We start from the raw sequence: 16724 nt of genomic DNA on the forward strand, positions 1-16724 counted from the left end.
AAGAAGATTAAAACAAACACACAAATCTGACAGTACATTATATTTGTGGAATCCTCCTCTTGGAAGAATATAAACAGATTTGGAACCCCATGAAAAACTGAGATAGGCAAAGTGATGAATAATTGGTGGGAGAACCATGCCTGTGGAGGAAGGATGTTTGGCAGCCTGAGTACTTCCATTTCCCCATGTTCCAACATGGTTGTGCTGCTCAGAGTAACAGTGTGCACAGATGTTAAGCTTTGAAAATTAAAAGTGTATGAAGAACTCTGAAGTTCAGGTTGAAAGCTCAGAATATTTTGATGTTACAGTTCCTCTTGTCACATGAAGCATTCCCAAAGTCTTCAGCAGTGCTTGACATATTATAAAAAAAAAGTTTACCTGGAAAAATGAAATTTTAGGCTTGCCACTGCTTTGACACAAGAAAGCTTATTTCAGTCAAAAAGAGCCATAGCTCTGCAATAGTGGCACTTCAAATATAATTTTTGAGATACAAAAGCTATGAGAAAAAGAGATTGTGGGGATGCAATCTATGAATGATTTCTTTCCTTTTAACTTATGCAGTCCCAAGGCAGAGATTAAGACTTAGTTTGTAGCTGAACTTCCTTTCTCAAGTACAGAACTTACAAATGTTTGTTCAACTCAGACTCAATAAATGCATTATAAATGGTATTTACAAACTTGTTTATTCTTATTCCTACCACCTCATCTTACATAATTATCATATGAATTCTTTCAAGTCCTTACAGAATGTCTGCAAACAATATAAAGAGCAGTGACTACACCTCAGCATTCATAAGCTGGAAAAACTCCTACAACCAGTCACTAAGCTATCTCTTAGAGAGTGGAAAGGGAGCTAAAAGGGTAAGATGATATAATTTTAAAAATCCTTTACCCATAGCAAGGCTACTCTATCTCTCAGACATCACTGAATCTTACTTTTTATGACCTGATGTTGACTGTCAAAGATTGTAAACAGATCTTGTATAACATTGCCTCTCTTTTCATTTCTTGTTCATAGATGTGTAGTAACACCAGAAGAAATGGAGGGACGTGAGAATGACTGTAAAATGAGTATGGAAAATCAAACATTTTTCTTCCGACTTTGTGATTATTTTACAGTTTTTCCATTTGAACTCTGGCAAGTTGCATACAAAATCATAATAAGGAAGGCCAAAAAAAGGTTTGAAGTGCAACCTGTTTAAGGCATAAAAGCTAAAAGTAAAAGCTTTTTCAAACACATAAAAAGCAGAAAGCATGCCAGAGTTGGTAGGGCTGGCAAATGATCAAGGAGTGAAAAGAGAACTCAGGGAAGGTTAAGACCTCAAAGAGAAAAGCTAAATGGACTCTTTCCGTCAGTGTTCACTATGAAGGAGATTAGGGAGATTCTTGACATTAGGGCTATTCTTTACAAATTAAGAGTTCTGGATTTGCATCAATATGAATTATCAATAAAAGAGGTTTCGGGGGCGGGGGCGGGGGTGGGGGGAAGATTATAAAATAATCAAAAACCTGATAGTACAAGAAACTATTCACCTGAAAGTTCTATAAGGGGTTAAACATTAAATTGCTGAACTCACAGAATGATGTGCTATCTATCAGCTAAATCATCTTCAACAACTCAACAGAAGGTGATAAGTGCAACATCCATTTTTAAAATGGGACCCAGGGATGATATCATGAGCACAGATGAGCAAGTCCGACCTCTACACTAGAGAATATTTGTAGGAATCTGAATAAAGAACAACATTTCTAAGCAAATAGGTAAATACAATATATTTACATAGAGTAAACCCAGCTTTATTGATCCATTTGAGTCCTTTAATGGACTACAGAGGCAGGTACAAAAAGGTGATCCAGGGAATTATTTTAAAATATATTTATTTTAACAAGATCCATTACTAAAGGCTCAGCAGAGAACATATATGGCAAAGGATAAAGGAGAAATTTCTCTTAAGGACTACTGAAAGTTTAAAAGATGGGGTATAATGGATAAGAAGACTTTTTATCATAACAGAAAGGTACCAATGGGTTTGTAGAATGATTTATGCTGAGACGTATTCTATTCAACATATGTGGCCGAGAAGAACAACAACAGAATGATGAGGTAAAAGAAGTTTTCTGATTATGCAGAATTATTCAAGAAAATGAAAAATAAGAGTGATGTATAAAAGCTGTTGAAGAACTTCCTAATACTAAGGGTAATAAAATAACAGTTAAATACTGATAAGTATGAAGAAATGCCAATGGAAAAGTCAACATCAATAGCTCTATATATATATGCACTAGCTAATTTCACTCAGGAGGCAGAACTTCATTTCACTTTGGGTTGTTCTTTGAATATGTTCAAATCGAAAGAGGTAAGTAGAGCATTAAAAAACTGAAAAGGAAAAACATCACTATGTCACTACATAAATTAGTCATGATCCAACAATTTTGATTACTCCTGCTTAAAATATAAAGTAGAATCAAAAAAAGGTATAGACAGGCTGACATTACTGATAAGACCTGTGAGACAGCATCTATACAAGAAATTAAATAGAAAGGTGAGACTAAACTTCTTCATATGGGAAAAGAAACTCCCTAAAGGGTCTGTGATAAAGATTTATCACAACATTGCTATTTTGAAAAATCTATTATAACACAAATGATTGAAGGACTACTCACTAAATTCCTAAGGAGAAATAATATATAGCGTAACAGAAAAAAAAATAATGTTTTTTTCATGCAGTCAGAATTATTCATCATCTGTTATGAAGCACAATAGTTCTGAATTCTAGAGGTATTTAAAGATAAGATTTGTATATATTACAGGGCTATATAAAAGAAAAGATCATATTTCAGCTGCCCTATGCCATAGACATGCTACTGGCCAGAACTGTAAATAGGATACTAAATGAATCAGACTTTTGGTTTGGCATGGTTTTATTTTTGTACTCCCCAAAGCCAACAAATATTAATGCCACCTCTTGAAGTTCATTCACATACACAAGTAACTTTAATTTGGATTAATATTTTTCTGACTGCATTAGAGGAGTAAGAAACAAATTACAAACCTTACTCCAATTGCTTCTTGTCTTAGTAAGAAAAAATTTTGTCTCTTACTAGGTTACAGGATTTGCCTGCCCCTGTCTGTTTTCTCAAATCTTAGAAGTTCTTTACAAACTATTTGCTAGTATGTAAGAGGAAAGACATACTGTACTTTCATCCAGATAAAGGACTCCAAATGTACAGATTGCTGGTAGAGTGTTGAAGCAGCCACTATTACATTGGGGGAAAATAATATCTTTTCCTAAGTGGGTAAAAATAGTTATTTTTATTTGCATTTTTCAGTCATTTGATTGTTTTGGACCAGAAGAAGTAACTGTAATCAGTTGTGTTCCACAAAAGGGAGCTGCAAATCAGAAAAACACAGTTATCAAAACTTCCTCAGGATGGTTACCAATTTGTTATTGAATAGAAATTCATTAGGTTCCTCAGTGGCATAGTGTACATAACAGTGAGTTACTGAAATTACAGAATATGTGTTTGCAAGTATACAATCAAGATGCTTCTTCCATTCTGGTTATGAATCCTCACTCTAGAATTCTCTGAAGTGCTGTTAGTGAACAGAATGCATGCTGCAGGGAAAGTCAGAGGGATTTTGTTACTGGTTTCTTTGGGCCAATATTCTTTGGGCCAACATTCTTTGTGCTTGCAAACATTGACCTTCTTTATTTTAGAAGCACTTTTACAAAGTATTTGTGTTTTGCAAAGCTATTTATTAATTTCTGTATTGAGGGTTTTTCCCCCTATAAAGTGCATTAATGCATCCTTATCTTCAATTGGCATTTGTTTTACTAAAGTTCCCTTCCCTTTTGGTATATATAGATGGTATGCAGGGAAATGGTGAAGATTTTTCTTCATATTACAGTTCTGTAGCTCTTTTGATTGCCCTCTGGTTTCCACTACAATCACTGGCAGCTGAGCATGAAATCATGCTGCTGAGTGAAACATGGTGGCTTCCTCATAAAAGAATTCTTGATTACATTTCTTTTACATATTTATTTATACATTAGAGAGAACATGAGGAACAGAATGCCAGTCAGTGAGCTACATTCTGATTGGCAGATAGCCTTGTACCACTGAGCAGCACCTGTGCCTACACAATGTTTACAACAAATCAAGCCTTCGATGAAAATTAATTACCCAACCTAAACGTTGGAAAGGCCAAGTGACACTGATTGGGAAATCAAAGCAATAGCTGGAATGTTATCTGCTCCCTTCTCTAAAGTCGCACAGCATTCTCATTATGGCATTTTTCAGTTTTAGGAGAGGAAGCTGTATTTCATGAACAGCCTCAGTTGCAAAGTATGACTTGTATGTGGCAAAATCTGTGACTCACAACTTTGTAGTACAACTCTTTAATGCTGTTTGTTTACTGCTATTCAAAGAATAGGGTTAAATGATTTTAGGTATTGATTTTTGAAGCAAATCATATTAAATTATACCAGCAATTCACTTTTATCTTCCTAAAAAATTCAATACAAATTGGGTCACTTCCACTGACAGACATCTGAATATACATTCTCATTTGGTGATGATTGTATCACTCACTGAACACCAGCATTCCAGAGCACATTCAAATACAGTTACATTTCCTGATTTTTCTTGACCCCTAAGGAGACAATGGAAAAAAAAAAAAAAAAACAAAACAAAAAAAAGCCAAACCAAAAACCCCACTAGAATTCAGAGAATAGGCAAGAAATCACAGAGGTTTTGCAGCTGTGGATGGATTGCTTTGACTTGGATACACAGTAATGCAGAAAATATTTGCTCCTTTCAGGCATTCCAGCCTGCAACTTTGTATACATATGGTCTTTAAAAAATATTTTCATGTTCTATGTAAGCATACAACATTGTAAGTCGCTACACAGATACTAAATTCCACACATTGTTGACCTGTTTCTGCAACTACTTCCATATCTAAACCACCTCAGTAAAGAACCATTTAAATCAATCGAATTTCCTTGCAGGATAAGACTCCGTAGATCACAATCTCATTTGGTAGAAATCTCCATCGCTTCTTGTACACTTATCACATTTTTAAATAAAACATATTTGCCAGAAGTTTAATGAAATACTGAGTTTTTAAAATAAATGATACCAATATAATAGTGGATGGTTTTTTTGAACACAATTTTAATGATCATTATAATAGTCTTTCTGTTTTAATGTTGTGACAATCCATTTCAAGCTGTTCAGTCAAAATACGTATAGAAATTTCCAGTCCTTGCAAAGATTATCACACAGAATGGTTGGGAGGGGGCAGAGGAAGGTCTAAATTATCGGAAAAGAACAGAATACAAAAATACCATAATATGTGCAGCTCAAATGAAATCTTGACAGCTGCTCTTCACAAATATTGCTGACATGGTTTATATTACATTAAAATTCAGAATTACTGCATTTTCAACAGTTTCTCATTTCACAGCTGGCATTTCATGTTGTAAGCATCCTGAGATTTGCAAAGCTGTATGTAGTGTAAAAATATTGTTTTAAATAGACAATTTCATAAGCATGTTTACTAATTGCTACATTTTAGCAACGTAAAATGTAAATATACTGTGTGTTCCAGAAGTTAGAGTGCTTTACATAAGAAAAGGAGCTGAACCTAATAGCTTCAGTTTCATTAAACTTTCATAAAAGTCACTAGAAAACAAACATTTTTATGCAAATTTTAAAAGAATGGCATAATTTATGAAGTTACTTTTGCAATGTCAAAAATACAATGTAAAATACACAAAGAATGGTACTGATACTGGTTACTAGAAGATATAGCAGCTATTAACCAGACAGACCACAGAATCTTAATAAAGCACTGCTTTCTAATAATGTTTAGATGGGATTCATTGTGATATTTTCTAAAGTGATATAAAACAAGCCTAGCACAAAATGCAAATGCTCTATTCCAGCAATGTTTTTCTAAGACCTGCAGAAATGATGGAAAGTGCAGATTTCCCAGGAATTAAGTCAGTATTTTATACATTTCATTTCATGCTTCTCTATTCCAGTCTTCAGAAGGAATACAGCATACAACCTATATTTCTGCAGATCCTTGTGACATAAGGCATGCAAAATCATCTGCATATAAGTAACTTGGAAATTTTGGGTAAGTCCACAGGATTTAGTGGAATTCCTTAAATATAAAATTAGTCAGAGAAAAAAATGCACTGCTGTTTCCAAAGCTTTCTCCCTTTTTACATAAGCCACTATTATCAGCTCAAAGTCTGGAATAAACTTGTATAATTCACATAATGTTTTTAAAACAGTAACAAGACACACGTTTGAACTTTATCCTAAAATCTGAGGTATTGCAGAATATTTCTTGATAAAGCTAAAAGAATCAGAATAAAGTTGGAAAAATGACTCCGAGCCTAACCCTGTTTCCTTTTTCAAGCCTTCTACTCTATCTATAAGAAAGAGTTGGCTCTTGACTGTGTAGAGACCATGTCCTGATACTGACACTGACATCATTCTCAGTTCTTTCACAGATTTTGTATTACAAACAACCATGGAAAGAGGCTCTGGTAGCATCACCAGCAACTCAGTGTCTTCCTCCAGTGACCTTCTCAGACAAGTTCCTTCTCTTCCCATCTATTCCCCAAATAATATGTCTTATTCCCATATTATTTTTGGCATCATTGCAGGATATTTTTTTTCCTACTAAAATACAAATGTTTGACTAAATTTTTTCATAGTCTGATTTTTTTTTCCATAGTCTGACACTATTTCTGCATAGTAATAGTAAAGATGCCTGCCATTTCTTAACATCATGTCTTCAGATTTTCCTTGTAGTTCTGCCAGGGGGAAGGTTTGCTTGGATACAACTGATGTTCAGTAGCCTCAGCATGTCCTCAGTAGGTCATATAAAAATTAGACAGCTAGAAACCCTTTTGGCTAATCTTTCTGCATATGTGTATCATAATCCATCCATGCTTCACCTTATTCATATTTTTATTATTATTTTTGAATCATATTTTCAAAATGGATTTCCCTTAAGATAATGCAAACCCCATCCATCAAAAAAAAAAAAAAATGTCTTATGTTCTGTATCAAATGGGACATGTGCAAAACCAGGATCTGAGCACCAAGAAAGTCTAAACCATGATAAATGAAATAATTCTTTCATTTAGAGCATTAGGCAAAGGCTGCACCTCAGCAACCACTTGCCTAAATGAAGATTTGGGTTACTAAATGTACTGCATCCTCACAGAACTCATTCCAGAAGAATTCAAGTAAGCATGTGCTTGTAGAATATTGTCTTTTACAGAAGCTGGCACCTGGCTACGACCCTTCCAGCTTTTAGCTATGAACAGAAGTCAAAAGCATCTTGTTGCAGAAACCTAAGCGTTCTTTGCATGAAACTTTCAGAGACTTTCAGATACTCTGAGTAAAAAACTTCAAGACCCTCAAACTTTTAATACCTTAAGATATTTCAAAAAAAGTTCTAACAAATATTGATTTTAAAAAAGTGGTTACGTCTATTTCATTTCAGTCTCCAGTGCTGCACACATTAACACACATTTACTTTACTCAGAGAAGGAAAAGAAACTATTCCTGTGTGCTTGTAGGATGAAGACCTACAACATTCAGAAAGATACATTGTTATTCTCAGGGAGTCATTTCAATTTTTTCCAAGTTCTTCTCATACTTTGTACATCACGAACAGAGTTGATAATTGGGCTTTATTATGATTTGGAATAAGAGACATGAGAAATAGAAGAGTGATCAGAACCCTTTAAGATGTTTCTTGGAGTTTAAACAACAGTTTCCTAAGTGCTTCTTTCACTTCAAGAAGAACAAGAAGGACTGGCTGCAAGGGGGGTTTTATCATCATGCATTAAAGTGTAAGACTGTGGAAAAATTATAGTTAGAATAATTCTTCATCAGTTAATTTAAAAGACTTTTCATGTGTCCAACCACACTGGGTATATTAGACTCACAGGACCATTCAGGTTGGAAAAAACCTTAAGATCATTGAGTTCAACCTTTAACCTAACACTGCCAAGCCCACCACTAAACCATGTCCCGAAGTACCACATCTACACATCTTTTAATTACGTCCAGGAATGGTGACTCGATCACCTCCCTGGAAAGCCTGTTCCAATGCTTGACAACTCTCAGTGAATAATTTTTTCCTAATAGCCAATGTAAATCTTCCCCAGTGCTACTTGAAGCCGTTTCCTCTTGCCTATTGCTTATACTTGAGAGAAGAGACCAACACCCAGAAAAATATGGAATGCTTCAGGAATTTGCGTGTCATCCTTATGCAGGGGCCGTAAAAAGATCTAAAAAATACAAAACAGGAAGGAAGGTTGAAGGAGATAATAAATATTATCACAATAGTCAAGATTCTGTTATAAAGACTAATGACTTGATTGACTGCTGATGCTGAAAATCCTTTTCTATTTGTGTGAAGATGTATTCAGCCATTTTCACTTCATGTACGTATTTGTTTGAACTGCTACTGCTACTGAACTTCACCCAACCACAACAGCAAAAAAGGTGATAAAATATATACAAGTGAATAAAATGTCAGCTGGTTCATTGACTGTGGAAAATAAGCTATGTATATCTTAAAATGTGACACATATCAAGGTGTCTTAGAAGGTATTTTGAAACAATTTGTCTTATTAACAGCTGACAGTTAACAGCACAGTAAACTTTCCCTGAAAACATCACACTGTCATAAGAACTAATGCATATTTCTAACCACAAAATGATACTCTACATAATGAGTACATATTGTTCACTTAACAGAATTCCTATTCTTTATTTTTATACATTATCTATTTCAATTTCTTGAACAATTATACATAAAATCTGTAATTATGTTTTGTTAAATAACGGTCACAGTATAACTGGAACAATTAAGCATGGGGGTTATCTGTTGTGACACTTTTGCTGTGGTTACCAATACTATCTTCCAAAGAAATATTATTCTGTAATATAAAGTGTATTCATCAGCTATTAAAACACAGCAATATCAACAGAAAATGCTGCTGCATTTATGTGATATATGAAAAACTATAGGTAATAGCACAGTATGTGTGTGATGGATATCTTTCCCTGTAATGGCTCTTCACCACTTTGCCCACTTTCTTACTATGTTCATTTCAGCTTGTTCTGTTCATATGTAAAGCTCCTGGAAAGATATGCCATTTAGATTCTGTCTGGAGTTTTTAATCTGATAAGAATACATTGACAACACCTACAAGAATTCTGTAGTTCTATCATACGATCCTACAGTGTTTGACAAAACAGGTGTTTGGGGTTTTTTTTTATGCAGTATTCACGAGCAACAATGATGACTGATTATTAGACTACTTAGATGCCTTATGAAACTCAAAGGTCATGATTTTCTCTAACTTCACAAGGGGATGACACAGGATATATCCCAAGATGTGAAATGAAACTCCCAGTAAAACAAAAAAGGTAATTTTCAAAATTTTCATGATTTCACTTCTAATAGGTTCTCCATTCACTGTCCCCTCCAATAGAGTCTGATTCATAGAGAATCATTACTGTTTTGGAGTTAGGACTCTCTGTTCCTGAAGGAAGACATTCTTTTTTTAAGAAGAGAAATATGCCAGTTGCAGAAACTTCTGACCATTGTACTGATTTCCCTCAAGTCAGTAAAGATTTACATCCCTGAACACCTGCCTTTCATTCTTATTTCAGAAATGATATCAGGTTTTACATTACCCAGCTAATTAGCTTTTTGTATGTTTTCTAAAATAATCGGAAATCTTTCCATAAGCTTAATTATGCCAGTGTCTGAATATTTTCTCTTCTAGAAGGAAGAATAAGATTGGTAGAGGACATAATACAAACCAGGTCAGAGGTACAGACTGAGAAAATTATCTCCAAATATTCCCACATTTTTTCCACAGATTTACAGTCATACACCTACAAAATTTAATCCAGACTGTCTGGGCACATATGTATTTCTGTTTAAAACATAAATATCAGAGTAGAATGAATAAAGTATTTTCCATGAATATCATTTGATTTTTAACAGAAATTTTCTTCAATCATAACTGAGTGGCTGAACATTTCTAAGATAAATGGTTGCAAAAAGTGAGACTGCAAACTTATTATTTAAGAAAATTTTTCACAACATATATTGGGTCATTCAAAATTGTTGTTACCTAAATTCCAGTAAACGAATTTAAAATAGTGCTGTCTATTCAGAAAAACAAACAAACAACAATTATATGTCTTTCATGTTGTAAACATTGAAGCATAATCATAATTTCATTCATTTTATGAGTAACCCTGAACATTTCCTTCACTGCACAACCCCACCCATCTGAATTTGGAGGGTCTAATACTGTAAACAAGGTGTGCATGTTGCAGGAGTAAGGCCTCACATTCCCATACAACTGATCACTGAAACATGAAATAGCATCTACAACATTAGGTAGCCATAATCAAATGGTATTGAATCTTTTTTACAAAACCGGCTGAATTTGGAATGACTCAGAGATTGTCAGACCACACTCATGAGAATTTTGCAATCAGATAAAAACAGAAAGCAGAGGAATTATTTATTAGGACTCCAATGTTAGAAACCAGAAATCATGAGTTCTACTCCAAGCTCTACCACTGACCTTCTGTGTGACCTTAGGCAAATAGCTTTATCTTGTTGTGACTGTTGCACCACTGTTTTTTGCTGTCCTGCCTTGCTAGGTTTGAAATTTTTCAGCCAAAACATTGACTTTTCCTCCATGTTCATAGAACAGCCTAATATACCCTTACCCGATGTTGACTGGTGCCTTTAAGTGTTAGGGAAATACAAGTAAATAGTAAAAAATAGGTAAATAAGATTAAAGGCATTAATTTAGTTTACTTCAAAATCCTGTAGAGAATTATTCTTCACAGTACTGCAATGTATTGTAACTATACACTACGTATCTTTATCAAATGAAAGTTTCCGTGCTGTGATTTTAAATATAATTAAGGACCAAGATTTTTTCTAAGGAAAAGGTGTGAATTATTTCAGTGCTAGATTCACATAAGGCTTCATGGGTTTTTTGCGAAGTATTTCCCCTTTCTACACGAAATTTGAGGACAACGCACATTTGCCTGAGATTCCAACAGCTTTAAATAAACTCTTGGGGTTTCAAAAAATTCACCTGTCTGTGGAACATCAGTTAAACGTGTATTCCAATGATTTTTATGTGTCAGATTTATGTGATAAAACTGATATACTCTTAACCCATTGGACTAACTGTGCAGGTGCAGTATTAATTGTCAGATGATAGAGAGTGCTTAAAGCAAGACATGAGAAAATGGCTTCAGTATTTAATGCTTGGAATGACATAGATAAAAATCTCTGAACCAGGAAAAACTGAAGTCCCTAAGTTTATACACAGAATGGTTTCTATACTGAAGTTGATGTGAGACTGCTCAGCCTGTGATCTTGTAAAGACACACAAGTTCAGTGAGAATACTAATACATCTTTTAACAAATACGTACTAAACTGACTAGGAAAAAGAACCAAGTTATGGATATAGAAGTCCTCTTTTATGTTCAAGATGAAGATGATGGTCTACATGCCTACGTGACCTCAAAAATTCCCTTTAGGCTCCTATGCAGTTACTCTACAATCCTATAATAAAGCTATACAAACAATGGAATCTCTTACGACGTGTCAGGTAAATGTTTCCATATTAATTGGACAAAATCTGTAATTTCTATAGCAAAACTTTGCAAAAGTGCTTGTTACAGTAAAAGAGATAAGTTCAGTTAGTTATTAAAAAAAAAAATCTGGAGAAGAATTTAATGTGTTTCATGGTTTTATTTAATGTTAGAAAGGAATGTTGACTGATATTCACCAAATGTTAACAGATGTACCATGGCCACGCCTCTGTTGTTATTTTCCCCTGAGCCATGTAATTTAAGCACAGACATAAAATAAAAGATTATAAGAAAAAAATATCTCTTTTTTTATAGGACTTAACTGCCATACCCAGTATTTGTTATTTCTGTATTGTCTTCATCAGTCTGAGCTTGTCACATGTGTTTTAATACATGATTTATGGTTATAAATTAATTTTCCATTCTCATTTATAATATGGTGTCACATTTTATCACAAGCGCATTTAATCATCTCCTGTCTGCATATTAATGGTTACAAATATGATACCTGTATAGACCTAGCAACCAGTGGCTGTAACTGTCTCAGATTGCAATGGTTGAATGCTTTGAAAAATACTGATAAATAGAGAAGTTCAGACATTTTTATGTGTGTCTCCCCCTTTTTAATAGCCAAGATAAAATTCCACTGCTTTACTAAGGACTTGATACTTTTTCCCACTTGAAAAATCTTCTGCATGTACTTATCTGTCCTCAGAACAGTGTCAGTGCATAAAATTAAGCATGTATAAAGATTTTAAGAATTGGTACATAAAAGGCAAAGATAAAAAGATTATTGCTTCTAAAGGAGAAGAAGGATCAAATAGAAGAAACAGCAATATATGTCCAAATATAAGATAATTAAAAAAAAACAAAACCAAAACCAACATACAGCGGTTTGTTTAAATTTTCTTGGTCAAATTTTGCTAGTAACAAGAGCATATATTTATTTTCAGGGCAACATTTACAAGGAACTGAAAATCTTCAGATAGTAACATTTAAATGCAACATTTAAGTACAACTTTTAAATTCATTTTCCTGAGTAAAGAAGTCTTCACTATTGTTTAGTCCATGTCTTTATCTTAGATCTTTTGTAAATATGTGTTTGAGAAATTTTGATGTAAACATTTCGGTTCCAATATTTTAGAAGAATATGAGCTGCAGTAACATCAACTATTTTAATAGGGAAAAGAAAAAAACAACCAACTGTGCAAGAAAACATCAATTAAAAATGCATGTAAATTCATGTGGCTTGCAGTACTGCAGCAAGCATCATTATAGTGCCAATTTTTTGTTTATGCTGTCTGAATGCTTTCTGAATAAACAAAACAAACAAACGACACCCCCCCCCCCCCCCCCCCCCCCCCAATTTAAGGTCTACATAGGGACATTTAGGGCAACTTATTTGAAGCTGTCAATGCCAATTGTGTCAACTTCATAGACAGAGAGTTTGAGCCTACAAGAACTAGCTTGTGAGCATTTTTATTTTTAATTACTTTTAGTGGAATATTTGACATTTTTTGTGCATTCTGTCCCAAGCAAAGGAATGTAGCATACTCTGTAACCGACAAGTGTGTGCAGCTGACAAGCCAAAAATCTTGTACTGTCAGTCACGTGGTATGTGTGGAGCTTTCTGCAAAACAACAGAAACATAAATGATTCTTGGTATGAAGAAAGAATATAGACCATATTTGTCAGAAGGCAAAGATAAAAATGATTTAGATACATGACAGATCAAAACCACTAGGATATTATTTTTATTTTAATCTCCAAAATAGAAGCCTTTCAAACCACCTTATAAATATAAGTGCAGGAAGTGCACATTCTGAGAGCATGCAGAAGACAGGTAAACATGTATTTGCAATTACTGAAGTTCACGAAGTGCACCAAGTTCAGCTGTGAGTAGGCAAAATTCCAAGTTAAGTAGATAGTGTTGCCAAAATTCAGAGTTCAAATTGCAAGGAATTAAGTGTCCTGCATGTTGAAAAGTATAACAAGATCATCTTAGAGTCAGTTCCATAAAATACATCTGATGACCTTTGCATATACATTGAGATTCAAGAACATTTTTCTATGTATTGATCATTATAAATATAATTGTGGATCAAGCTAGAAGGTGAATATATACTCATTGCATTGCTTACAATAGTTTTGTCAAAGTTTTTAGTTAACAAAAATAAAAATGTCAAATATGTCATCAATATGGTGAGAAACCCCATATACTAAGACAAAAGATCTCTGTAAAGAAAAACAGGTTCTGAATATAAACAACTCTGTTTTCTTTACCAGGAAAGGAAGACCAAAATAGAAGGCATTTCATACCAGCATCATCTGAATGCAGGAAGATTAACATGGTTTTGTTTTTCAGAGTGATAAATTTTTGCTACTGTAATCAACCATATGGTCTACCTGTCTTGGAAAAGTCCATTTCCCAGATAGCTATTCATATTTCACTTGGCTCCAGTCAGTTTTTGGGACCTTGACCATGACAAGTTAATACTTGCTTTGCTTACTCAAACATATGGAGCTTTCTGTCTCTCACTAAACTCTTCCCCTCTCCTCAAATAGTTTCTATAGCTCTCTTCTCTATAATCTCGGTTTCTTTAATGCTTTGAAAAAATGAAGGTCCAAGCTTAACATGCAATATTCTACCATAAGTCTTACCAGTGACATACAACGTGCTAAAAATCAAGCTTTTACTACTTACAATTATTCTGCATGAAACTGTAATTAACTGATAGCAACAGTGGACTGTCATTTACTATAATTACCAGCCAGGAGGTTTCAGAGACAGGGAAATGAATAGACTCAAAAGTCTTGGTTTCCATCTCAGTTTCTAAATAAGATTAGAATAAGAATGAGTCTTTTGGTGTTGATATCTATAGGCACTATAAATGGTCCAGCTTGACCTAATTGCAACTTGAATAATACACAATTTTTAAAAGCCAGGCAACTTTGCCAACAGTGAATGCTTTCATCCCAAAATGTACTTCATCTGTCAAAGATCATGTCTTAGTTTTGAAACATAAACTGTTAACCCTTTTTAAAGGAAAACATTGTCACTCTCTTTTCTGGAATAAAACAGTACATTCCATAATAATTATCACTTTGGAAATTACTTCACCATCTTGACAATTGTCTAATATAAAGGGAAAATGGGATTGCAGAGAATTGTTCTCTAGCAGAATTTTCATGCAAAAATATTGGCTAGTACTCTACCAATTTTTGAGGTTATAAGCAAATGAAAACAGAAACTTTCATGCAAAAGCCGGTAACTGTAACAACAAGCACCAACACCAGCTCTATCTTTAAGGTCATACCAAGTTAAATAACATACAATACCTGAAAAGCACTTTTGTGTGTGTGTATGTGTGTAAGCTTTTCACACTATTCCAAAGTGTGAGAGGCCATTCATGTCACACTGTTCTTGAAGAAAAATGGAACTTTTTAATTACACATGATTCAGAATGTGCTACTCATATCTGTTTGTCTTTATCTGTATCACTTCTTTGGGATTCATCAATGTCAGTGATGTGAAGGTATTTGTGTTCAGAATAAAGGGCATAAAGACTAACCTCAGTTTTTACCATATCTGAGTTTATTCATGTTTACTTAATGAAGGTATCTGTGCATGATCAATCACGTATCACAGCTGTTATCTACTCCAAATATAGAGGAAAGATAACTGACAGTTTTAGCAAGCAAAGGTTGTTTGAAATGAGTTAACAAGTCCTGGCTTTTCAAGACCCTTCTACAGTATCATTCAGAAACATACATTCCTGTTTGGGGCCAGCAGAAGACAAATAACAACACCTCCCACACCCAAAATCTACAGGTTAAATGTTTTCTCCATGATATGTTTTGTATACTACAGTACTGCACTGCAAAATATCCTCAGGAAGAAACTGTATCTCATTCCTGAAAACAAAACAAAACAAAACAGAACACAACATGTATGTGATACCTACTTTTCCTTAATCTAGTTACACTGTTTCAGAATTATCTCTGATATCTTTTTGTGTAAGAAGTATATTTGCGATAAATAGGATTTTTTGAAATTAAAAATGCCTCATTAAAATATACATTTCAAAGTGTAACAATTCTTGACCAGTATCCTTATTTGTTCTCACCTATCTGACCTCTCCAGTCTCCTTGAAGCTTATTCCATCCTTCAGTTCTTAAGCCTAACTCTAACTGGTCATCACTCTTACATTGCTATGGATCAAGTGATTTCACTTTAAATTACTACTGCTTTGATCGTGTATAGAGGATGTTTGAATCAGCTGCAAAAATTTACAGAACTCCAGCTCTGTGAATAGGCAGCAGCAATGAGGACATGTCGACCAGATGATGATCAGAGACCCTGATCACAGTTCAGTCCGCCAAAAGAGTTACGGAGAACAGTCATTGCTTAAGAGAAAACTAGCTCATCCACTTATTAAAAATCTTCTGTTGCCTCCTTCTTTCATAGACAGATTTTATTTTTTCCTTTCAACTGATTTTTTTTTTTGGGTTACCTTCCTAACTTTGATTTCTACTACAGTGTGTACATTGCCAGAATAACCTCACTGAAAATGCCTTTTTGCTCTATATTTCCAGCTAGCTGACCTCTGAGGAATAATCCTTATGAATTATTCTACCTATCCTACCGCAAACAAGGGCATATTTCACTGGAGGTGTAAAAGCCTGTTTCAGAATAACAACAAAACCAGCAATCTATAGCATGCACACTATGAGATTGAAGATATTCTGGGTCAGCTCACCAGGTGCAGGAGAACAGAAATGACCCCAGGCTTTTCACAGATATGTAGAGATTATTATGAACTGCAGCTACATCACCCAGGTTGCAGGGAAGAGATCACTATGATCACATCGCCCTTCACCTGTACTGTGACATACCTGTGACACAACAAAGTGTATCAGAGCACTTCTGACAAGTCAATTAGGAATGCATTTAGTAGGAATTCTCCAATCAGATGAACTCTTGAATGAAAGGACTAGCTTTGCGCTGACTTTGGGTACATGGATATAATTCCCAATGGGG

The sequence above is a fragment of the Falco peregrinus genome, chromosome 14 (genome assembly GCF_023634155.1).
Source record: "Falco peregrinus isolate bFalPer1 chromosome 14, bFalPer1.pri, whole genome shotgun sequence".
NCBI classification, from domain to species: Eukaryota; Metazoa; Chordata; class Aves; order Falconiformes; family Falconidae; genus Falco; species Falco peregrinus.